The sequence below is a fragment of the Pygocentrus nattereri genome, chromosome 2 (genome assembly GCF_015220715.1).
Source record: "Pygocentrus nattereri isolate fPygNat1 chromosome 2, fPygNat1.pri, whole genome shotgun sequence".
NCBI classification, from domain to species: Eukaryota; Metazoa; Chordata; class Actinopteri; order Characiformes; family Serrasalmidae; genus Pygocentrus; species Pygocentrus nattereri.
In genome coordinates this window covers 1,380,195-1,405,793 of record NC_051212.1, presented here as the reverse complement: position 1 = coordinate 1,405,793, position 25,599 = coordinate 1,380,195, and the positions used below count along the sequence as shown (strand labels likewise).

General features: G+C 42.2%; 1 protein-coding gene and 1 pseudogene across 1 annotated transcript in view; one reads left to right on the top strand and one right to left on the bottom strand.

The window, feature by feature from the left end:
- Window positions 1-25,599, bottom strand: part of LOC108443622 (zinc finger protein 850-like) — a 225,995-nt gene that overhangs the window by 176,913 nt on the left and 23,483 nt on the right. The gene's annotated exons all lie outside the window — the stretch shown is intronic.
- Window positions 554-19,865, top strand: LOC108443629 (annotated as a pseudogene).

Here is a 25,599-nt window from a genome sequence, read left to right as displayed (position 1 = left end):
AGAGGTGGAGTCTTTCAGGAGAAAAGATGAGGAGGGGTCACCACTCTGTGAAAGACTGCACAATCATGTAGTGCGACAATTCACATATAATGTTTCTCAACAGAAAACAGCAAAGAAGTTTTGCTTTTCATCGTCTAGAGTACATAATATCATTATCAGAGAATCTGGAGAAATCTCTGTCTGTGAGGGACGAGGCCAAAAACCAGTATCTGCTGGCCATGATCTTTGGGCCCTCAGACGGCACTGCATTAAAAACAGACATGATTCTTTAGTGCAAATCACTGCATGGCCTCAGAAACATTTCTGAAAACCACTGTCTGTGTCAACATTTAATCACTGGATTGACAAAGTTAAAATACAACATAAACAAGAAACCATATATAAACAGGATCCAGAAACACTGCTGCCTTCTCTGAGCTCATTTAAAGTGGATTGAGGGGAAGTGGAAAAGCGTTCTGTGGTCTGACAAATCAACATTTGAAATTCTTAATAATAATAATAATAATAATAATAATAATAATAAATTAGTAAATCATGGACACTGTGTTCTCCAGGCTAAAGACCACTCAGCTTGTTATCAGTGCACAGTTCTAAATCTAGTATTCATTTTCAATTCTAGTATGATAGTATCGGGGTGCATTAGTGCACATGTTATGGGTGACATCCCAACTGTTTTGGCATGTGTTGTCAGCATCAAATTCTAAATGGGCATATATTTTAAAAATATAAAATTTCCCAGTTTCAACATATGTTGTCTTTTATACTATTTTCATTTTGAAATATGGGTTGCATATAATTTGTAAAACACATGATTTGCATAGAATTGCATCCTACGTTTATTTACATGGAGAACTTGTATTTTGCATGGTATCTCAACTTTTTTTGGAAATGGAGTTGTAGTTCCTATAATAAAATGTCACTCTAATTGCTATTACATCAGAATTGCCTGAAATCCTTCATAAGCAACAGAGTCCAAGATGCGTTCTGGTTCAGGAAAATTTGTTCATTTTCCACTCGGAACACATGATGCTGCGCTACATTTACAATGTGTTTATAACTCACTTCTACAGAAATATAGAAAGGGTAAATAAACTTTAGATTTTATACTGATTTTCTGTTACTCAGAAGTTACTCAGTAATTATCGAGTTGATAAGTTTGTGCTTATAAAAATGTTTATTTTAAAGATATTACATTGATTTTTACGTTCATTTTACTTTGTGAGTTATTTCATTTACATGAATGTTTTTAGGTGTATGCGTGTGTGTGTGTGGGGGGGTCTTCTGGTTTATAGTTTGGGTGGTTTCGCTGCTGGTTTAGTTTGGGTGGGGATTGGTTTAGTTTTATGGGTGTGCTGCTAGTTTAGTTTGGGTGGAAAGGCCTTTTCTCCCTAGTTCTTTAAGTAAATCTATTGAAATCAACCAGTATTACCACTTTTGACACTTCTTTTAGAATTAGAATCTTTTCTGATTTTTCTTTAACAAAATCTTGTTGGTTGTTGTCTTCCTGCATTTAGTATTTAGTTATGTTTAGTATATGTTAAACCAGTGTACACACTGTTAGTCTTACTCCCTATTCTCTTTTCTTTCCTTTATTACATTTATTGCTGAAAACAATTATGTACAAATCAGGAGATGAGTGAAATTGGGAAGCTTGTTCAGGTGCACTGATTCATTTGATCATTTGCTATTCATAAATTATTAGTCTCACTTCAGAGTTTGTGTATTGTGTATATTATGTACAGTATATTTAACACTAAATTGAAGTTAATGCTAGTATATTTAAGCAATGTTTATCATTTTTCTGAACTTTAAAAAAGAACTTTTCTTAAACAGAGTCAGACTGAAATTCAAGTACATCAAAATGTGGCCACAGTTGGGGCAGCTATCTTGAGTAAGTTATTCAGCTTGTTTTGGGAGCAGCAAATCTGTTGCAATATTTGAGACCTTGACTTTGGGAGTCACCTCCAAATGGAGGAACATTTCATTTGAGGACAGTTGCTGTGGCTCTGCATTTGCCTTTGTCAGCTTTGACTTCCTTGGTCAGTTTGAACTGACCATTTGTCATCTTCAGTTAAATATGTCTCCTGTGCTCTGCCCACTAATGTAGATTTCTCTGAACATTGGGCGTTTATTTTGTTAAATATTGGCTTTGAATGAAAACATTTAATAATTTGCTTTCATTGCTGTTGATACTCTGCAGTTTGCAGTCCTGGCAATCTCTCTATAATTCTGATTAGGAAAAAACTTGATTCTTCAACTTGAAAAGTTGATCACTCTGCTTGTCTCTGTTAGTTTGTGGGTAATGTGGTCCATGAAGTAATAGGTTCTCAACTGCATGCTCACAGAAGTCAGTAGCACATGTGTGGAGTAGTAGTCTACAGTTCGAAGATACCTTATCTTCAGTTCTTCTTCAAAATGTCTGTGGTGGTCATTTGCAGTAAAAAGTCTAACTTATGCCGTTACCTCCGTCAAAAATTGTTTTGGAGACAAACATCATTTTTTTCTGATGTAATATCATTTTTGATTAACCTGTGTGTGGGTATGTGTGTGGGGGGGTGTTTTTTGTTGTTTTTTAATACCCTTGTTCTCCTCCAGAATATCTCCTGCTCCAGACAACCGTGCTTTCCAAGTGCCTTCATGCACATATCTAATGAACATCCACAAACGCATCAAGAAGCTGCTTAAATAAATTAAGGCTGAATGTGAGAATATGGCGTCCAGAAGCTCCAGTACTCAGAAAACCTCCTCTGCTGGTCTTCACATGAACTCACCTTGCAAACCAACACAGAAGACTACAGGCAAAAAAAGAGCTCACTACTGCTCACAGTGTGGGAAGAGTTTTACAGCACAGAGTAGTCTCAAAACACACCAGCGCATTCACACAGGAGAGAAACCGTATCAGTGCACAGACTGTGGGAAGAGTTTTAGTCAACAAAGTGCTCTCCAAAGACACCAGCGCATTCACACAGGCGAGAAACTGTATCACTGCTCAGAGTGTGGGAAGAGATTTAGTCGACAGAGTCATCTCCAAACACACCAAGGCATTCACACAGGAGAGAAATTGTATGACTGCTCAGAGTGTGGGAAGAGATTTGGTCGACAGAGTCATCTCCAACGACACCAGCGCATTCACACAGGAGAGAAACCGTATCACTGCTCAGACTGTGGGAAGAGATTTAGTCAACAGAGTTATCTCCAAATACACCAGCGCATTCACACAGGAGAGAAGCCATATCACTGTTCAGAGTGTGGACAGAGTTTTACTACACAGAGTTATCTCCAAATACACCAGCGCATTCACACAGGAGTGAAACCGTATCACTGTTCAGAGTGTGGACAGAGTTTTGCTGTACAGAAATATCTCCAACAACACCTGCGCATTCACACAGGAGAGAAACCATATTGCTGCTCAGGCTGTGGGAAGAGTTTTGCTGTACATAGTAGCCTCCGAAGACACCAGCGTATTCACTCAGGAGAGAAACCGTATCACTGCTCGGACTGTGGAAAGAGTTTTGCTGTACAGAGTGATCTCCAACGACACCAGCGCAGTCACACAGGAGAGAAACCCTATCACTGCTCAGAATGTGGACAGAGTTTTGCTGTACAGAGTCATCTCCAGCGACACCAGCGCATTCACACAGGAGAGAAACCGTATTACTGCTTTGAATGTGGGAAGACTTTTAGAGAAAGTGGTGCCCTCAAGAGTCACCAGCGGATTCACACCTGAAAGAAACTGCATCATTGCTCTGTGGGAGGAGCTTCAGTCTCTCAAATTTTAAGACACATGTACCTTGTGATTTAAATGGGTCTGGCTGTTCACAATAAGATGTATTTGAGCTTTGTATATCACTAGAAGAAATTTGTATATACACTGCTCAAAAAAATAAAGGGAACACACATAACACATCCTAGATCTGAATGAATGAAATATTCTCATTGAATACTTTGTTCTGTACAAAGTTGAATGTGCTGACAAAGTCACACAAAAATCATCAATGGAAATCAAATTTATTAACCAATGGAGGCCTGGATTTGGAGTCACACACAAAATTAAAGTAGAAAAACACACTACAGGCTGATCCAACTTAATGTATGTCATGTCATGTTAATGTAATGTCATTAACACAAGTCAAAATGAGGCTCAGTATTGCGTGTAGGCTCCACGTGCCTGTATGACCTCCCTACAATGCCTGGGCATGCTCTTGATGAGGTGGTGGATGGTCTCCTGAGGGATCTCCTCCCAGACCTGGACTAAAGCATCCGCCAACTCCTGGACAGTCTGTGGTGCAATGTGGCGTTGGTGGATGGAGCGAGACATGATGTCCCAGATGTGCTCAATCGGATTCAGGTCTGGGGAATGGGCGGGCCGGTTCATAGCTTCAATGCCTTCATCTTGCAGGAACTGCTGACACACTCCAGCCACATGAGGTCTAGCATTGTCCTGCATTAGGAGGAACCCAGAGACCGCACCAGCATATGGTCTCACAACGGCTCTGAGGATCTCATCTCAGTACCTAATGGCAGTCATACTACCCCTGGCGAGCACATGGAGGGCTGTGTGGCCCTCCAAAGAAATGCCACCCCACACCATTACTGACCCACTGCCAAACCGGTCATGCTGAAGGATGTTGCAGGCAGCAGATCGCTCTCCACAGCATCTCCAGACTCTGTCACGTGCTCAGTGTGAACCTGCTTTCATCTGTGAAGAGCACAGGGCGCCAGTGGCAAATTTGCCAATCCTGGTGTTCTCTGGCAAATGCCAAGCGTCCTGCACGGAGTTGGGCTGTTAGCACAACCCCCATCTGTGGACGTCGGGCCCTCATACCATCCTCATGGAGTCGGTTTCTAACCAGACACATGCACATTTGTGGCCTGCTGGAGGTCATTTTGCAGGGCTCTGGCAGTGCTCCTCCTGTTCCTCCTTGCACAAAGCCGCCTTTGTGGTCCTGCTGCTGGGTTGTTGCCCTCTTATGGCCTCCATGTCTCCTGGTGTACTGGCCTGTCTCCTGGTAGCGCCTCCAGCCTCTGGACACTACGCTGACAGACACAGCAAACCTTCTTGCCACAGCTCGCATTGATGTGCCGTCCTGGATGAGTTGCGCTACCTGAGCCACTTGTGTGGGTTGTAGAGTCCATCTCATGCTGCCACGAGTGTGAAAGCACCACCAACATTCAAAAGTGACCAAAACATCAGCCAGAAAGCAGAAAGGTACTGAGAAGTGGTCTGTGGTCCCCACCTGCAGAACCACTCCTTTATTGAGTGTGTCTTGCTAATTGCCAATAATTTCCACCTGTTGTCTATTCCATTTACACAACAGCAGTGAAATTGATTGTCAATCAGTGTTGCTTCCTAAGTGGACAGTTTGATTTCACAGAAGTTTGATTTACTTGGAGTTATATTGTGTTGTTTAAGTGTTCCCTTTGTTTTTGAGCTGTGTGTGTGTGTGTGTGTGTGTGTGTGTGTGTATGTGTATATATATATATATATATATATATATATTTTTTTTTTTTTTTTTTTTTTTTTTCCTTCATATTCCTCTCTGGCTCTCAACGAAGGCGGTCACGCTTTCTCCCTCTCCTCTTCCTTATCTCTCCTGCTTCACTTCTCCAGTCTTGTCTAGTCTACTGTCTTTACTTGAGAGACTCTCTCTGTGCTGCTCTTCAAACTAAGAAAAATGGATTTGATTAAATGGTCTCAATGCTATTGACACCATCTTCTCGACGAGAAGTCCAGGTTCGGGGGAACCAGCCTGTCCTGCCGGAACGTTTGCAGCTGGCTACACGATGGACGTGTGGGAGAGGTGGCAAGTCGTGTGCCTAGCGGCTCTTTCCATGGAGGATATTGAGGACGTCTGTGTATTCAGAACCATGATTACAGTTGTGTTGATGATTGGTTTAGGCATTGTCCTGGTTTATCATGAGATTCAGAAAATGAGAACAGCTGTCTACGGCCCCTTAAAGCTGTCCGATATGATTGACATGGTGGGCAGAGCTGTCAGTACTCAGACTGTAACCACAAATCGCAACTGGGAAAACATCATGGAGAAGCTTGCGGCTTTGCAAAGGTATACGGATCGATTGAGAGACCAGATGGACAAAATGGACTAGGTGAGTAGTCGTGAAAACGTGACTACTGGCCTGAAGGCCAAAATAATCCTGCTCACCAGCCCACTGCCGGAACAACAAATTCCTCCAGAAGAACACTGCAGCAAGACGCTCTTTTATCCCTTCCCCCACTCCCCCAAAGACCTGCTGATTGGTGACTCTGCCTGGGACCCATTCAAGGCTGTCTCCATGGCAATTTGCTGTGTTATCGCTATGACACCCTGTGGACTGAGGTACCTAGACTTAGGATGCCAGGCGAAGCGCCTTTTCCAGGCCCCCCCAACCCCCACCCTTCCGGACGCCTTCACCGCTTCTACCCCCTCGGCGTGGCCTGACGGGTCTGTGATCAGCACCGAATATGGCTGCAGAACCGGATGGTTGATTGTTGTGCTGGGTTTGTCTTCACCCTTCACCCCACCCCCATTGCAAGTCTTGGACTCTGGACTGTAATGTGTACTTATGTGCTTATGCGCTGAGGTGTTCTCAGACTGTAGTCCCTTAGGAACCTTGTCTGGGGTGTTTTTTTTTTTTTTTTTTAAATCTTCTCCCTTTCTCTATGTATTCGGTATTCTGTGTTTTTCCTCATTCCTGTTTTCCCATCCTGTCCGCCCCACCATTTGTCATATTGTATGTGCTTGGACAGGTTGATGGCCATTTTGCTGATATTTGTGACTAGTAACAATAAAGGTGGTTCTTCATCATCATCATCATCATATGAGACAAAGCAATATGTGTATATACACTCATTGGCCACTTTATTAGGTATACCTTGCTAGTAAAAGCTTAGACCCCCTTTTGTCTTCAGAACTGCCTTAATTGTTCATAGCATACTTTCAACAAGGTGTTGGAAACATTCCTCAGAGATTTTGGTTGGTTATTTGAGTTCCTGTTGCCTTTCTAGTATCTTGAACCAGTCTGACCTCTGACCTCTCACATCAACAAGGCATTTTCGTCCACGCAACTGACCGCTCACTGGATATTTTCTCTTTTTCAGACCATTCTCTGTAAACCCTAGAGATAGTTGTGCATGAAAATCCCAGTAGATCAGCAGTTTCTGAAATATTAAGACCAGCCCGTTTTGCACCAACAACCATGCCACGTTCAAAGTCTCTTAAATCCCCTTTCTTCTCCATTCTGATGCTCGGTCTGCACTTCAACAGACCACCTCTACATGCCTAAATGCATTGAGTTGTGGCCATGTGATTGGCTAATTAGCTATTTGTGTTAACAAGCAACTGAACACCTAATAAATGTGTACCTAATAATAGTGTACCTAATAAAGTGGTGTGTGTGTGTGTATATATATATATATATATATATATATATATATATATATATATATATATATATATATAATCTTATACACACACACCACTTTATTAGGTATATATATATATATATATATATATATATATACATAAGCTTGAAGGACAGAACAGGATTGGTCATAAAACATTTTTTTTATTCATTTATATAATGCAACTGAGAAGATATTAAGATTACATGATAACATGAAATTAGACAGTTACCTTCTAGCAGTTTTTGGACCAAAAAGTTGTGAAGGAGGAACTTAGTCAATATCCAATCTTTTAAGGTAATCCTTTATACGACAGTTATTTATTAGTCCTACAGTGGCAAAATTCTCCAGTCATTTTTTTTTCTTTTATACAGTCCTCAATTCTCATAAGTTGAGAGTTTGAAAGTTAAGTGATACTTTTTTAACCCCACAAACGGGGAAATCCCACCTCCAAGTTTAACCCATCTGGGCATGGCGCCCGGGGAGCAATTGGGGGTTAGGTGTCTTGCTCAAGGACACCTCAGTCATGTGCTGTTGGCACTGGGCATCAAACCAGCAACCTTCCAGTCACAGGGACGGTTCCCACGACTGCCCCCAAGCTGGAGAAAGAGAAGCTGACTTCAGTTTTGGAAGTTGCTGTAGATTCAGTGTATCAGGGAACCAGTGATTTATAATATAAATTCACATACAGTCCATTCATCTCTAAATGATTGATTCTTTCATTCTCTGCGTTGCTGTGTGATCAACAGTCTGCGCGTCAGTCTGTTTAGTCACCTCTGTTACATTACCCTTAGTTATCTCAGACTGCCGCAGATGAATATCATTGGCCCCTACATGAATGATTATTCTCGAATATCTTATTAGCTAACAATCTAGGGTTGCCGCTAATGTCCGTGCTCTGGCTCCCGGTAAACAGCTGTTTCTGGTTGCGTCCCTAGAGGAGTAGCTAATTTCACGTGTCGGACAATCAAGACAGCTAACTAGCTGGCACTTAGCACAAACACAGCCACTGTCATTATCACTAGAGGTGGGAAAAGGGGCTTAAACTAAACATGCCACACTCTGATCAGATGAAACAACCAGGAGAAACCATGATATTTCAGCTACTTACCACTTTTGGTTGATCTAGGAGCTTATAGCACAAAACATTGCCGCAGTGACGCGCTCTCACTCACTCGCAGTGACTCTGTGTCCACTCACTGTCCACTCTATTAGATGCACCTGCGTTGTCAGGTCACCATGTAGATGTAAAAAGAGAGAGCTGACATCTCTTGCTGTACAGTGGATGGATGTTTTTGGTTGGTGGACATTTCTGAGTCCAGCAGTGATATTGAGGTGTTTAAAAACTCCAGCAGCACTGCTGTGTCTGATCCACTCAGACCAACACAACACACAGTAACACACCACCATCACGTCAGTGTTACTGCACTGCTGAGAATGACCCACCACCCAAATAGTACCTGCTCTGTGAGGGTTCATGGGGGTCCTGACCACTGAAGAACAGTGGAAAAGGGGTTAACAAAGTGTTTAAATTGGAGCAGTTTTATTTCAGCAGTAGAAAACTTTTCACAAAATTCTCTGGTTAATATTTGGTTATTTTTGATTATTTTTTTTAGGAAAAACCTGGAATCATTGACTTTGAATTTAGTCTTAAATTTTGTTGGATATCAATCACGCCTTTGTGTGTGTGTGTATCATTCCCTCAGCATGTACTTATCAATCAGTATGATATAATAATCCATCCATACTTTCATACTAAATAAGTATCTGGCCAGTACTTTGAAAAGTAATCTCAGATGTTCTTCACAAGTGGTTTGTCAGAATGATCATATTTTCTTCGTGTTGTGCCGATTCTTGCTCCCTGTTTTTGAACTTAAAGATTCTAAATGTGAATTAAATTAACCTTTTCAGATCAGCCAAATTATTCTTTTATTAAACAAAACTTCCTCCCAAAGATCTGTTTCAATATAACTCTGAAATTTGTCACTATTCCAGTATATGTTCTGAGTAAAAGAATAGATTTAATCTACTAGAAAACAAATGAAATAATAAATAAATGAATAAATAATGTACATCCATCCTCTCACTCTCCAGGATTTTGTTATACAACCTGGTTAAAAAGTCCACTGCCTTCTCTCCTAAACATCTCCATACCTCCACAGGTATGTCATCTGGACCAACTGCCTTTCCATTCTTCATCCATTTTAAAGCTGCCCTCACTTCCACCTTACTAATTCTCTGCACTTCCTGATCCACTATCTCTCCCCCCGTTGTCCTCCTCTCTCTCTTGTTTTCCTCATTCATTAGTTCTTCAAAGTACTCCTTCCATCTACTCATCACTCTCTGTTCACTCACTAGTACATTTCCCTCTCTATCTTTTATCAGTCTAACCTGCTGTGCATCCTTTCCAGCTCTATCTCTCTGTTTAGCCAAACGATACAAGTCCTTTACTCCTTCTTTACTGTCCAGCCTCTCATACAGCTCATCATAGGCCTGAGCCTTTGCCTTTGCCACCATTCTTTTCGCTATGCAACTAGCCTCACAGTACTCCTGCCAGAGAGGCCAAGTTGAGATGGTTTGGACATGGAGGAATAGTGGATATATTGGTCAAAGAATGTTGGAGATGGAGCTAGAAGGAGAAGCGGTAGACCTCAGAGAAGGTTTATGGATGTAGTGAACATGGAGATGGACATGGAGATGGTTGGTGTCAAAGTAGAGGAGGCAGTGGATAGGGCAAGATGGAGGCAGATGATCCGCTGTGGCGACCCCTAAAGGGAGCAGCTGAAAGACGAAGAAGAAATAATGTACATCTCTACACTCTTCAGTTTGAGTTTGTATGCTGTTCATTATTTCACTGCCGATTCAGAATCAGAGTCTCTTTATTTGACTGTGTCAGGTAAAGGAATTTGATTTAGTACATTAGAAATTATAATTCATCTCAGTGAACGAACAGAAAGTGCACTGACTTACTGACAAAGTTAGAGAAGAAACAGTATAAACGTAATCACAGTAAAGAGAAAGAGACAGTCGAGCTGAATTTACCACGTTCTGTAGATAAAGCTCACTTTAGACCTCAAACTGCTTTAAACATCATCAATTCAATTCATTATTTTCTAGAAAGAAATACACATTTTTAGTGTTTTTAGAATTTCCTCTTTACAAACTTCTTTATGATCAAACAGTGATTGTTTTGTAGTATTATTAATTGGTGGTACCCTCCAAACGGACGCTTCTGGTACCATAAGCTTCTAAAATAAATGTTTTAGGACTGTTTTTCTCAAACATGACAATAACAGGGCTGAAACCTGGCTAAGAAAACTAGAAAAAGGAAATGAAAAAATTATTATTTATACATTAAACTGTTTATAAACGAACTGAATAACAATTATGGTGCCTGGGAATTTGTAATGAATGTATGTTGTAGAGAAGTTCAGAGTTAGTGAGTTGGGACAGCAACAATGTCTGATAATCTGCTGCGTTCATTTTCCATCAGTTCTCATCAAATTTCCTGCAGTTGTTTGTAAATTTAAAACTGCTGCATTCAATAAACAGGCGGCTGCTCTTATGAACTTCTAGCCAATAGGAGCGCAGGAGGCGGGGTTGTCGGAAAAAAGGTGGGATTAGAAAAGTATCGCCCCCAGATCCACAGTGATGACGTCAAATGGGGGCGCTAGTTCAAAAACGGTGGTTCTCAAAAGACACTAAAGAGGAGAAGAAGAAGAGCTTTGCGGATTTAGAGAGAAACAGGAGCCGATCTGCTGAAGGTAAAGAGCCGTTTATCTCTTTTTCTCTCTGTTTCTCTGTTTATAACTCACTCTAACAGAAATAGAGAGAAACGGGAGCCGATCTGCTGAAGGTAAAGAGCCATTTGTCTCTTTTTCTCTCTGTTTTTTCTGTTTAGAGCGGCTCAGACTGGTTTTAGAGACTCTGCGCGTCTTTTTATTTCTCCATCTTCTTGTAGTAAGCCTAAAGTGGAAATGTTGAAGCGTGGACGTTTTGAACTGAAGTAATAATCTAATAGTAGCTGTTTGAATAAAGGTCTGTGTGGGGGTGATGGGAGAGGGTGGTGGGGAGGGGCTCACAGGTCCTTTAGAGGTGGGAACTGTCAGAGATGAGGTGTGAAGAGACTCCCTGAGCAGAGTTCACACGTCTTTCATATTCCTGAAAGGTGAATTATACCTTCAGTTTAAAAAATGCGGCAGAAAAAAGAAAATGCGGTGATGTGCAAATCATTTAGACCCTACATTTAATTAACACTACAAAACAATATATCAGATGTGGAAAGTGAGAAATTGAATTACTTTTTGGAAAATATTTTGAATTTGATGCCAACAACATGTTCCAGTGAAGTTAGGACAGGGATACACAAGACTAGCAAAGTTGTGTAACACTAAACAGAACCTGGTGGTTGATTGGCAGCAGGTCAGTAACATGACTGGGTATAAAGAGCATCTCAGCGAGGCGGAGTCTTTCAGAAGAACAGATGAGGAGGGGTCACCACTCTGTGAAAGACTGCACAATCATGTAGTGCAACAATTCAAGTATAATGTTTCTCAACATAAAACAGCAAAGAACTTCTGCTTTTCATCGTCTAGAGTACAGAATATCATTAAAGACTCAGAGAATCTGGAGAAATCTGTCAGTGAGGCACAAGGCTGAAAACCATTATCTGCTGGCCATGATCTTTGGGCCCTCAGGCAGCACTGCATTAAAAACAGACATGATTCTGTAGTGGAAATCACTGCATGGGCTCAAACAGTTCTGAAAACCACTGTCTGTGAACACAGTTCATCACTGCATCCACAAATGCTGTTAAACTCTAAAACACAAAGAAGAAACCAAATATAAACAGGATGCAGAAACGCTGCCACCTTATCTGGGCCTGATCTCATTTAAAATGGACTGAGGGGGAGTGGAAAAGTGTCCTGTGGTCAGACGAATCAACATTTGAAATTCTGAAATTGGAAATTATGGACACTGTTCTCCGGGCTGAAGACCACTCAGCTTGTTATCAGTGCAGAGTTCAAAAGCCAGTATTCATGAAGGCATCAGGGTGCATTATGCACGTTATGGGTGACATCCCAACTGTTTGGAATGTGTTGTCAGCATCAAATAAAAAAAAAAAAAAAACTATAAAATTTCTCAGTTTCAGCTCATCTTTGTAGTATTTTCCTTTTAAAAATATGGGTTGCATATAATTTGAAAAACATCCATCCACCCATCCATTATCTTCCGCTTCTCCGGGGTTCGGGTCGTAGGGGCAGCATCCTAAGCAATGAGGCCCAGACCTCCCTTTCCCCAGCCACTTCCACTAGCTCTCCAAGGGGGATTCCGAGGCGCTCAACGGGGTCTCCTCCTAGGTGGACTTGCCTGTGACACCTCCCGAGGGAGGCGTCCAGAAGGCATCCTAACCAGGTGCCCGAACCACCTCAGCTGGCTCCTCTCGATGTGAAGAAGCAGCGGCCCTATTCCGAGTCCCTCCCGGATGACCCGTAGATCAACCGGTAAATCGAGAGCCTTGCCTTATGGCTCAGCTCTTTCTTTACCACAACAGACCGGTAAAGAGCCCGCATCACTGCTGACCCAGCACCAATCCGCCTGTCAGTCTCCCGCTCCGTTGTACCATCACTCATGAACAAGACCCCGAGATACTTAAACTCCTCCACTTGAGGCAAGAGCCTATCCCTGACCCAGAGAGGGCTCTCCACCCTTTTCCGCCTGAGAACCATGGTTCTCGGATTTAGAGGTACTGATTCTCATCCCGGCCGCTTCACACTCGGCTGCAAACTGATCCAGCGAAAGCTGAAGTTCACAGCCTGATGTCCCCAATAGGACCACATGATCTGCAAACAGCAGCGATGTGACCCTGAGGTCACCAAACCGGACACCCTCCATCCCCTGACTACGCCTAGAAATTCTATCCATAAAAATTATGAATAGAATCGATGACAAAGGGCAGCCCTGACAGAGTCCAACTCTCACTAGGAAAGCTCCAGCTTTGTTTGTACAGGGCCTGAATGGCTCGTAGCAAAGAGCCATGTACCCCGTACTCCCGAAGCACCTCCCACAGAATACCCCGGGGAACACAGTCGAATGCCTTCTCCAAATCCACAAGGCACATGTGGACTGGTTGGGCAAACTCCCATGAACCCTCCAGATTCCTGGAGAGGGTAAAGAGTTGGTCCAGTGTTCCACAACCAGGGCGGAACTCGCACTGCTCCTCCTGGATCCGAGGTTCGACATGTCACTCTGATTGCTACTACAGCAGATTTACCTGAAATCCTTCATAAACAGTCCAAGATGTGTTCTGGTCCAGTAAAATTTCAGTTAATTTTCCACTCTAAACACTTGATGTTGCGCTACATTTACAGTGTTTATAACTCACTTCTACAGAAATATAGAGAGGGAAACAGACTTAAAAGAAAAGATTCTATACAGATTAAGTTAGTAATTATTGAGTTGATAAGTTTGTAAAGTGTTTATAAAAATGTTTATTTTAAAGCTACTGCATTTATTATCGGCTCAATTTACTTTGTGAGTTATTTAATTTACATGAATGTGCTGGTTTATTTTGGGTGGTTTTGCTGCTAGTTTGGTTTGGGTGGGGACTGGTTTAGGTTGGGTGCGAAGGCCTTTTCTCCCCTGTTCTTTAAGTACATTTATTGAAATAAACCACTATTACCAATTTTAACAGTTCTTTAAGAATCAGAATCTTTACAGATTTTTTTTTTTTTTTTTTTTTTTTAATAAAATATTGTCAGTTGTTGCTTCTCTGCGTTTAGTATTTTGATGCAGCCTCACTCTGCCCCCATAAAAGCAGTGAATCTGCTCTCCTCAAATACTTGATCAGAATGGAGAACACAGGGCAAATACTGTGAGATCACTCAATACAAGCAAGCAAGCAAGCAAAATTTATTTATATAGCGCTTTTTACAACAGGTGTTGTCACAAAGCAGCTTTACAGAACAATCAGCATTACAGAGAGAAGAGAAAAGAAGAGAGAAACTCCGGGTCCGAGCCCCCATGAGCAAGCCAGCGGCGACGGTGGCAAGGAAAAACTCCCTAAAAGAGGAAGAAACCTTGAGAGGAACCAAGACTCAGAAGGGGAACCCATCCTCCTATGGTCGACACCGGACAGCGAACATTATTAGTAAGAAGTATTATAGTAAAGTGGGAAAAGAAAGAGAGAGATCTGAGGGTGAGGACTGCACAGCGCTGTACAGCAAGAAGCTCAGTGGTGGTCAAAACCGGTCCAGAAGGCTGGTGAGCAGCGGCACCAATCAAGGCAGTAGAGGCAACAGCATCAGGCGCACAGGATGGGCAGCTGATCAGCTCGGCAGAGAAAGGAGAAGAAAAAAAAAACAGAGTTAATACTGTAAAGAGTGGCTGACCACAGATTACAGTAAAACAGAGCGTAGAGTGTAGACTCCAGCAGGTCTAGACCTGACAGGGAAGACTAATCACCAAATGCTTGACTGTACAAATAAGTTTTTAGCCTAGACTTAAAGATTGGGGCTGTGTCTGATTCTCGAACATTGGCAGGAAGATTATTCCAGAGCTGGGGGGCTTTGTATGAGAAAGCTCTCCCCCCTGATGTAGCTTTATTTATTCTAGGTACCAGTAGTAGGCCAGCACCTTGTGATCTAAGTAGGCGTGATGGTTCATAGTAGGAGAGGAGCTCACTCAGGTACTGAGGGGCGAGCCCGTTTAGAGCTTTATAAGTCAGTAATAGAATTTTATAATCAATGTGAAATTTAACTGGTAACCAGTGCAGGGCTGATAAAACTGGACTAATATGGTCAAACTTCCTAGTTCTTGTGAGGACTCTGGCTGCAGCGTTCTGGACTAGCTGAAGCTTGTTAAGGCTTTTGCTGTGACATCCAGACAGCAGGGCATTACAATAATCTAGCCTTGAAGTGATAAATGCATGAACTAGCTTTTCTGCATCCTGTAGAGATAATGAATTTCTTAATTTAGCGATATTGCGGAGATGCAGGAAAGCTGTTCTAGTGATATTAGATATATGTGTGTCGAAAGAGAGATCAGCGTCTATCATGACACCAAGATTTTTAACAGATAGGCTTGATGAAACTGAGAGATTGTTACAAATCTCTCTAGGACCTCTGGGTTCCTTTTGGGGGGAGTCGTGGGCTGGAGGTTAGGGATCTGGCCCTGTGACCGGAAGGTTGCCGGTTCAATCCCCAGCGCCGACAGTCCATGACTGAGGTGTCCTTGAGTAAGACACCTAACCCCCAATTGCTCCCCAGGCGCCGCGGATAGGGCTGCCCACCGCTCCGGGCAAGTGTGCTCACTGCCCCCTAGTGTGTGTGTGGTGTTTCACTTGCATGGATGGGTTAAATGCGGAGATGGAATTTCCCTGGTTGTGGGATCAAAACAGTATCACTTAAATCCAGGTCCTATTTTTGTGCCCTCCTCTTCTGCTCTATATACACTCTAAACACTTTGAACTTGAACCTGGCTCATTGTACTGCTGAGAGATCCAACTGTGACAGGTTTTTTTTTTTTTTTTTTTTTTTTTTTTTTTTGCATTTCTCACAGATGGAGCCAGATTTTCTTTTGAACCCTCTTAGCATTTAAGAGTCCATGAGACGATGTCACCAAACAGGGTCTCTTTGGGCCATTGGGGGAGTAAAGACCCTCAAACCATCACAGATCCTACGCTATACTGAACTGCAGTGCGGCTGTACTTACCATGTTATTTTCATTTGTGTCCTCTTTCATGTAGATTCACTACATCTGATTGTTTTAAACTTTCCACCCAAATCATAAATGTGGCCGTAGGTTGGGCAGCTATCTTGAGTAAGTTTTCAGCTTGTTTTGGGAGCAGCAAATCTCCTGCAGTATTTGAGACCTTGAGTCATGGTTAGTACAGGTTGGGAGTCGCCTCCAAATGGGGGAACATTTCATTTGAGAACAGTTGCTTTGGCTCTGCATTTGCATTTGTCAGCTTTGACTTCCTTGGTCTGTTTGAACAGACCATTTGTCATCTTCAGTTAAATATGTCTCCTGTGCTCTGCCCACTAATATAGATTTCTCTGACCATAGGGCGTTTATTTTGTTAAATATTTGCTTTGAATGAAGACCTTTTAATAATTTGCTTTCATTGCTGTTGACACTCTGCAGTTTGCAGTCCTGGCAATCTGTCTATAAATCTTCTTCTTCGTCTTTCGGCTGCTCCCTTTAGGGGTCGCCACAGCGGATCATCTGCCTCCATCTTGCCCTATCCGTTGCCTCCTCTACTTTCACACCAACCATCTCCATGTCCACCTTCACTGCATCCATAAACCTTCTCTGAGGTTTACCTCTTCTCCATCTACCCAGCAGCTCCATCTCCAACATTCTTTGCCCAATATATCCACTATTTCTCCTCAACACATGTCCAAACCATCTCAACCTAGCTTCTCTGGCTTTATCTCCAAACTGCTCCACCTTCACTGTCCCTCTGATCTGCTCATTTCTAATCTTGTCCATCCTTGTCACTCCCAATGAAAATCTCCAGCATCTTAATCTCAGTCACCTCCAGCTCAGCCTCCTGTCTTTTAGACAGAGCCACAGTCTCCAAACCATACATCATAGCAGGATGCACTACCATCTTGTAAACCTTCCCTTTCACTCTTGCTGCTATCCTTCTGTCACACATCAGCCCTGACACCTGTCTCCACCCACTCCATCCTGCCTGCACTCTCTTCTTCACCTCTTTTCTACACTGTCCATTGCTCTGGATGGTTGACCCAAGATATTTGAAGTCCTCCACCTTTACGACCTCTACTCCTTGCATCTTCACCTTTCCACCTGCCTCCCTCTCATTCCCACACATGTATTCCGTCTTGTCTCTACTGACCTTCATTCCTCTCCAGTGCAAACCTCCACCTCTCCAGATTCTCTTCCGCCTGCTCTCTACTCTCACCACAGATTACAATGTCATCTGCAAACATCATGGTCCATGGAGCCTCCTGCCTGACCTCATATGTCAACCTGTCCATCACCATTGCAAACAAGAAGGGGCTCAAAGCTGATCCCTGATGTAACCCTACCTTCACCTTGAAACCATTTGTCACTCCAACTGCACACCTCACCACTATCTCCCTATCCTCATACATGTCTTGCACCACCCTTACATACTTTTCAGCTACACCTGACTTCCTCATACAGTACCACAGTTCCTCTCATGGCACCTTATCATATGCCTTCTCTAGATCCACAGAGACACAATGCAGCTCCTTCTGACCTTCTCTGTACTTCTCTACCAACACTCTCAACGCAAAAATTGCATCTGTTCACAGTGAGAAGATACCTTATCTTCTTCAGTGTAAAAATGTCTGTGGTGGTTTGCACCAAAAAGTCTATAACTTATGCTGTTACCTCTATCAAAAATTGAGACAAACATCCATTTTTTTTTTCTTTTTTACTATAATTTCTGATTTAAACATTGTGTTGTTTTTTCTCCTTGTTCTCCCTCAGAACGATCTCCTGCTCCAGATGACCGTGCTTTCCAAGTGCCTTGATGCACATATCTAAGCAACATCCACAAACGCATCAAGAACCTGCTTAAATAAATTAAGGCTGAATGTGGTAATATGGCGTACAGAAGCTCCAGTACTCAGAAAAATTCCTCTGCTGGTCTTCACGTGAACTCACCTTGCAAACCAACGCAGAAGACTACAGGCAAAAAAAGAGCTCACTACTGTTCGGACTGTGGAAAGAGTTTTACTACACAGACTAATCTCCAATCACACCAGCGCATTCACACAGGAGAGAAACCGTATTACTGTTTAGACTGTGGAAACAGTTTTAGTCAACGGCGCAATCTCCAAACTGACCAGCGCATTCACACAGGAGAGAAACCATATCACTGCTCAGACTGTGGGAAGAGATTTACTACACAGGATGGTGTCCGATCACACCAGCGCATTCACACAGGAGAGAAACCGTATCACTGCTCAGAGTGTGGAAAGAGTTTTAGTCAACGGAGTAGTCTCCAAACACACCAGCGCATTCACGCAGGAGAGAAACCGTATCACTGCTCAGACTGTGGAAAGAGTTTTACTACACAGGATAGTGTCCGATCACACCAGCGCATTCACACAGGAGAGAAACCGTATTGCTGCTTTGACTGTGGAAAGAGTTTTAGTCAACGGCGCAATCTCCAAACTCACCAGCGCATTCACACAGGAGAGAAACCATATCACTGCTCAGACTGTCGGAAGAGCTTTACTACACAGTGTAATCTCCGCTCACACCAGCGCATTCACACAGGAGAGAAACCATACTACTGCTCTGAATGTAGGAAGAGATTTCGTCAACAGTCATTTTCAAATACACCAGCGCATTCACACAGGAGAGAAACCGTATCACTGCTCAGAGTGTGAGAAGAGTTTTTCTGCAAAGGATAGTCTCCAAAGCCATCAACGTATTCACACAGGAGAGAAACCGTATTACTGCATTGAATGTGGAAAGAGTTTTAGAGAAAGTGGTGCCCTCAGGAGACACCAGCGAATTCACACCTGAACGAAACTGCATCATTGCTCAGAGTGTGGGAGGAGTTTGTATTTGTATGCTGTGTGGAATCTAAATGGCAACCAAAGAGCAGTGGAAGAAACTGGGCTGACATGGTCTGACTTTCTAGTTCTTGTATAGACAGCAACCAGAAGAAGACAGTACATGTTTTTATTTGGTAATGTCTCAACAATGAAGTAGCTGTTCTAGTAATAATATTTATGTATATACACACTGAAGGACAAAAAGGGATTGGTCATGAAACTGTTTTTTTTTTTTTTTTTTTTTTTATTCATTTATCTAATTATCTAATCTAGTTTGTTTCTAGCAGTTTCTGCAAGAGGAACTTGCTCAATATCCAATCTTTTAAGATAATCAATTATAAGATAATTCTTTATTAGTCCCACAGCGGGGAGATTCTCAAGTCATTTTATAACTTGTCATTTATACAGTCCTCAATTCTAATAAGTTGAATGCAGTGGTCTAAAGTGCTGCCAATCATGTTTCCCCCAGACGTCTGGTAATCAGATGGAGGAGTCTGGGTTTAGCAGTTGCCAGGAGAACAGCAGTTGTCTGGCTGCATTGTACCAAGTGTAAGGTTTGGTGGTGGGGCATTATGGTGTGGAGTTGTTTTTGAGTTGGGCTCGGCCCCTTAGTTTCAGTGAAAGGAACTCAATGCTTTTTGCTAAAGTGTTGCTAAAGCTGAATAAAGACTCAATGTGAAACGCAACGATCGGACGTAACATTATGACCACCTTCTTGTTTTTGCGCCCATTTTAAAACACAGTGTCCACTCTATCAGATGCACCTGCGTTGTAAGTTCACCCTGTAGAAGAGAGAGATGACATCTCTTGCTGTACAGTGTGAGTTAATCATCCTCTAGTTCTTCAGCATTGGTCACAGGATGCTGTCGGCTGGATATTTTTTGGTTGGTGGACTGTTCTCAATCCAGCAGTGATATGGAGGTGTTTAAAAACCCCAGCAGCACTGCTATGTCTGATCCAATCAGACCAGCACAACACACACTAACACATCACCACCATGTCAGTGTTTAATGCATTGCTAAGAATGATCCACCATCCAAATTGTACCTGCCCTTTGAGGGTCCATGGGGGTCCCTGACAACTGAAGAACAGGGTAAAACGGGGCTAACAAATTATGAAAGTTGAATGTGGCGTCCAGAAGCTCCAGTACTCCTTCCTTTGCTGCTCCTCACATGAACTCACCTTGCAAACCAACACAGAGGACTACAGGCAAAAACAGAGCTCAGTACTGCTCAGAGTGTGGAAAGAATTTTACAACACAGGGTAATCTCCAAACACACCAGCGGATTCACACAGGAGAAACACCGTTTCACACCAAAACGCACTGTTTCACTGCTTTGAGTGTGGGAAGAATTTTGCTATGCAGAGTAATCTCCGAAAACACCAGAGCATTCATATAGGAGAGAAACCGTATCACTGCTCAGAGTGTGGGAAGAGTTTTGCTGTTTTGAGTTTTTCAACTTAATGTTTGTATCATGGACTTGCACTTTTAATTTCCAGCACTGTTCATTTTCTTTTTTTTTTTTTGGATTCAGATCACCTTCAGCTGAGAGTACAATGAGCGCTATCTTTGCTGCTACTTATCTTTGTGTCTATAAAGCTATCTGTCCAGGCAGATCGGAATTCCACTAGTTCATTCAGGCACCATCTAGTTGTCTGTTTTAAAGCTTGAGTATGACCCATTGTACCATGTGGCAAGCTTTCACTGCCCTGTCCTTTTTGTGTGTTATATTGTCTTTCTCTGTTGGTTTGGATTACTGGCTCATGGATTTTGCAGAACATGCTTGTTGATGGATGCACGTACCTTTGCAATTTGAGTGTTTTTATCCAAGTTGCATGGCCACAAATCAGATATGTATGTGATCCAGAATTAAAAAGAATCTTCCAAAGGCTGACACTATTGATTAGGCCTCTCAGTCATCAACCCAAGAACAACCTTAAATGTAAATAAAAAGTTTTTTCCTGCTTATTTTATCCAGGGTTGGCATGGTGATTTATTCCGAGATGTGACAAAATGTATATTACTGATACTTTGAGAGTGAAATTCCTTTGTTCTTTCTTGTGTGAATGTGATGGGTTGTAACAAATCAGATTCTCCTTACACATCAGGCCTAGGTTTTATCTTTGTTTCCTCAACAGATTTATTATGCATTTATATTAACACTTGTTTTTTGGGTTTTTTTAATGACAGTTATGTGTATCCAATGTTTTGTGCTTTCTTTGTATTCTTGGCCAGTGATATGTACCTCCACTTTTGGGGACTGTATAACCACATGTAAATTTGGCCTGGAGCTTCTTCCCAGTTGTGGCTTTAAATAAACATTAATTTGATGATTTAATTGTGACTGTGATATGCTGTGGTCTTTATTAGAGATCACCACCACTATGTATATTCTACATTGTTTTTGTCTTTTTATTACTTTCAATTACATTTTGTCAGTTATTTTGTGTCGCAGCAGAAATAGAATGACAATTACTATGAGTGATCAAACAGAAAAACCTATAATTCTTTTTCTATGGTATAGTGTTCTTAGTGTTAACCACAAATATTTCTGTAGTAAACTGATTTCTGTTGTTGTATAGTCTTCTTAGTGTTAACTGGCAAGTGTACTTGATTCTGAGTCTGTTTTGTCTTGATGCCTCTATTATTATTAGGGCTCCAATCACCTTTAGGTGCATGGAACCCTATTGCTTTTGCTAGGATTTTTTTTATTAATTGTTATAATTGTTTGTTATAATTCTTATTCCTTTTCTCGAACAAAATTAATCGCCCAGACCAAACCGTAAATCCTAGAGACATGAAACTGGTCAACAGGTAACAGTCCCTCCTGCTGATCATGTGTTTGGCAGTTTATCTCCTTCCTGAGATTGTTGACAGACAAGACACCTTTTTTTTTGGACCATTTAGTTGTGTCTATTTAGATTTTGAGCTAATGTACTTAATATGCAAAAACTACTTTTGTGAAATAGTCCCACAGTTTTCATCCTATCCTCATGTTTTTGGTGTCAAGAAATTCAGCATAGCCTGAAACTCAATAAATATCCAGCATATTTCAAATGTTTTAAACAGTATGGCTGCCATATACAAATAATCCTTCTGGAAAAATCAAAATAATTCTTATTTAATTGAAAAATTTGTAACTCGAGAATCCTTCGGCCAAACATTTTGAAAATAAGTTTGTTCCTAATGAGACTGTGAGGAAGTATATGAATTTCTGTCTGCATATGTCTTATGTCATATACCATCTACCTGTATTTTGGACCCAATTCCTACAGGTCTACTCAAGGAAATCTTACCAGAAATAACCAAGCCTATTCTGTCAATAATAAACTCCTCTCTTAGCCTTGCATACATCCCAAAAACTTTTAAACCTGCAGTAATTAGACCGCTGATTAATAAAGCAAACCTCGATCCCTGTGAACTATCAAATTATAGACCTATCTCAAAACCCCCCTTTATATCTAAGATCCTGGAAAAAGTGGTAGCAAAACAGTTATGCTCTTATTTGCATATGAATAATCTACATGAAAAAATTCAGTCTGGTTTTAGGCCACATCACAGTACAGAAACATCACTAGTAAAAATTATAAACGATCTTTTATTATTCACGGACCAAGGAAATGTGTCTTTGCTAGTCCTCCTTGACCTTAGCGCAGCATTTGACACAATAGACCTCTCTATCTTGCTAGATAGACTAGGAAACCTTGTAGGGGTAACAGGAACAGCTCTTTCCTGGTTCAGGTCCTACCTCACTGATCGATACCAGTTTGTTAATGTAAAGGGTGAATCATCTGTCCTTGCAAAAGTATGGTGTCTTAAGGCCTATGTTATTCACAATATATATGCTACCATTTGGCACCATTATCAGTAAACACGGCATAAACTTCCACTGCTTTGCTGATGATGATCAGTTATATATATCAAGCAAACCCATCCATCCATCATCTTCTGCTTCTCCGGGGTTCGGGTTGCGGGGGCAGCATCCTAAGCAATGAAGCCCAGACCTCCCTTTCCCCAGCCACTTCCACTAGCTCCCTGGGGGGGATTCCGATGCGCTCTCAGGCCAGCTGGGTGATATAGTCACGCCAGCGTGTCCTGGGTCTTCCCCCGGGGTCTCCTCCCGGGTGGACTTGCCTGTGACACCTCCGGAGGGAGGCGTCCAGGAGGCATCCTAACCAGATGCCCGAACCACCTCAGCTGGCTCCTCTCGACGTGGAGAAGCAGCAGCTCTACTCCGAGTCCCTCCCGGATGACCGAACTTCTCACCCTCTGTAGAGTCCAGACACCCTGCAGAGGAAACGTATTTCGGCCGCTTGTATTCGTGATCTCGTTCTTTCGGTCAATACCATAACATAGGGTATCATGTGTACATAAGTGAGAGACCCTGTTTTCTTTATCTTCCTTGCAGGTAGTAGATGGAAGGAGGTTCTCCAGCACTGCAACAGGTTGGAAGTTTGCAAGAAATACCACAGAGCTGGACCTGCATTCTAGGACATTCAGGAGGACATTCTTTGATTTCTAACTAGTTGGTGTAGCAGCATGGTACCATTGTGCATGAGCTACCCCTGGAGATAAATGCAACTAATTCATACATCTCCAGCAGTCTGGAGTCAGACAGCTACATATTATTTAAAATGCAGTTGTTGCAATTCTTATGAGAATAGAGAGATCCAAGCACATTACTCCAACCCTCAGGTCACAGCACTAGCTACCAATTAACAACAGTATTGAGATTAAAGTGCTACTTATTGTAGGTAAATCTGTGAATCAGCCTTAAACCAAAATAAATTGCTTGAAGTATACAAACCCAATACACCTCTCAGACCACTCAGGACTGCTCGTTTAGTAGTGCCCAGAATCGGAACGAAGGTTTGCCAGCATTTTGTCATTATGCTGCTAACTGCTGGAACAAACTCCAGCAGTTGAAAGATCAGGTGAGACCAGATCTGCTCCACTCCTGAATCCTGCAGGTTGCTGTTACTAAGGTCCATTTCTTTCAAGGAGAAGATTTCTGATTGTAGAGCTGATATTTCATAAGCTTCTCTCCCAAGAATAGGACCACCACCCCAATCTGCCAGTCTGGTGGTACTGTTAATCAAGGGTACTGTTCCTGAGGTCCGTGCAATATTGCAGAGGCGTATTAACCACAACAGCCACACAAAATGCAGAGCCTTAAGCATCTCCGGATGAATCTCATCCAACCTTGCCACTGAGGAGCTTGCCAACTATCTCAGTGACCTCCACTAGGGAAATGGGACTTGACATTCCAGAAGCCTCTGGCCCTGACTCCTGTGAGGGAGGCATGTGTCCCAGATTAAGGAGTCCCTCAATGTGGCAATTCTTCCCATTTGTGCCTCTCCAGGTCTCCCAGTCCTTGCTAACATGAGCACTGAAGTGCCCCAGTAAGACAATGTTGTGTATATAGGGGTTATATATGTATGTATGTATGTGATTGTCCCAGTACTGTACAGCACTGATTTTCATCCAACATTTGTCTCTCCTGTTTATTTTAAACTCTTCTATGCTTATACTTGGAGTGTATTGTCCTTGGACTTCAGTAACTGTTTTATTGGTTAAGATTAACAAGGGGATTGGAGAGGGACCAACCCCTATCCAGGAGTTTGGTTCCAAAGCCTACAATGTGGGTGGAGATGAGCCCAACTATATCTAGTTGGTACGTCTCAACCCCCTGCACAAGCTCCGGCTGCTTCCCCCCAGTGAGGTTACATTCCACGTACCAAGAGCCAGTTTCTGCCGCAGGGGCCTAGGCCACCAAGGGCCTCCCTGCCATCTCCCACAGGCTATAAGGCACTGCACCGCACCCCCATGCTGGATCTTGCAGGTGGTGGGCCCATATGGTCCACATGTTACAACAGATCATAATTAAGCATTAAAATAGATAACTAGAACGTAAATGGTACCTATCTAAAGTAGAAGTCTTCTAACCTACAAATAGCTTTATTGAATATAGAAGGTCAACAAACTCAGCTAGTTAAAACTGTTTCCTTCTCAAAGACATTTTTGCCAGAAATAGCCAAGCCTTTTCCAGCAATAACAAACTCATCTCTTAGCCTTAGCTACATGTTGAAAGAATGTATTCTTATGAATTGTGTTGTACATTCTATATCTGTGTGCATGTACTGAAGTTATATTTTAGTTATATTTTAACCATGTGGTTACCTCATATAGTCATGTTTGTCACACCTATTACTGGTCCCCTATGGGCTGTGTCTATTCTTGGCATCAGTCCAGTTATATAAGTGGACTGTGTAACAGTCCAGCTATATAACGTTAGCCCAATGTCTTTTGGGCTAGCTGGATGTCTGTGACCCAAGCACTCAACGAATAAACTTCATTAGTCCAGACAACAGGAGTCCCCTGGATCAGAGGGTTTGAAATTCTACAGTGGTGCCATTACCTGAATTGGACATCTCATCTCTATGCTGTACATGAATGCCCATTTTGAAACAAACCCTCATACCTGATATCCTCCTCTTGCTGATGGAACGGAGGGGAAGACCACGGTAGTGTATTTAGGCCTGTATTGTGGCCTTTTACCTTAAGCCCATGACAGGAGAGAAAGCTGCGACACAGAGAGGTGGTTGGGTAGCACCTCATTGGTCTGATGATGTATT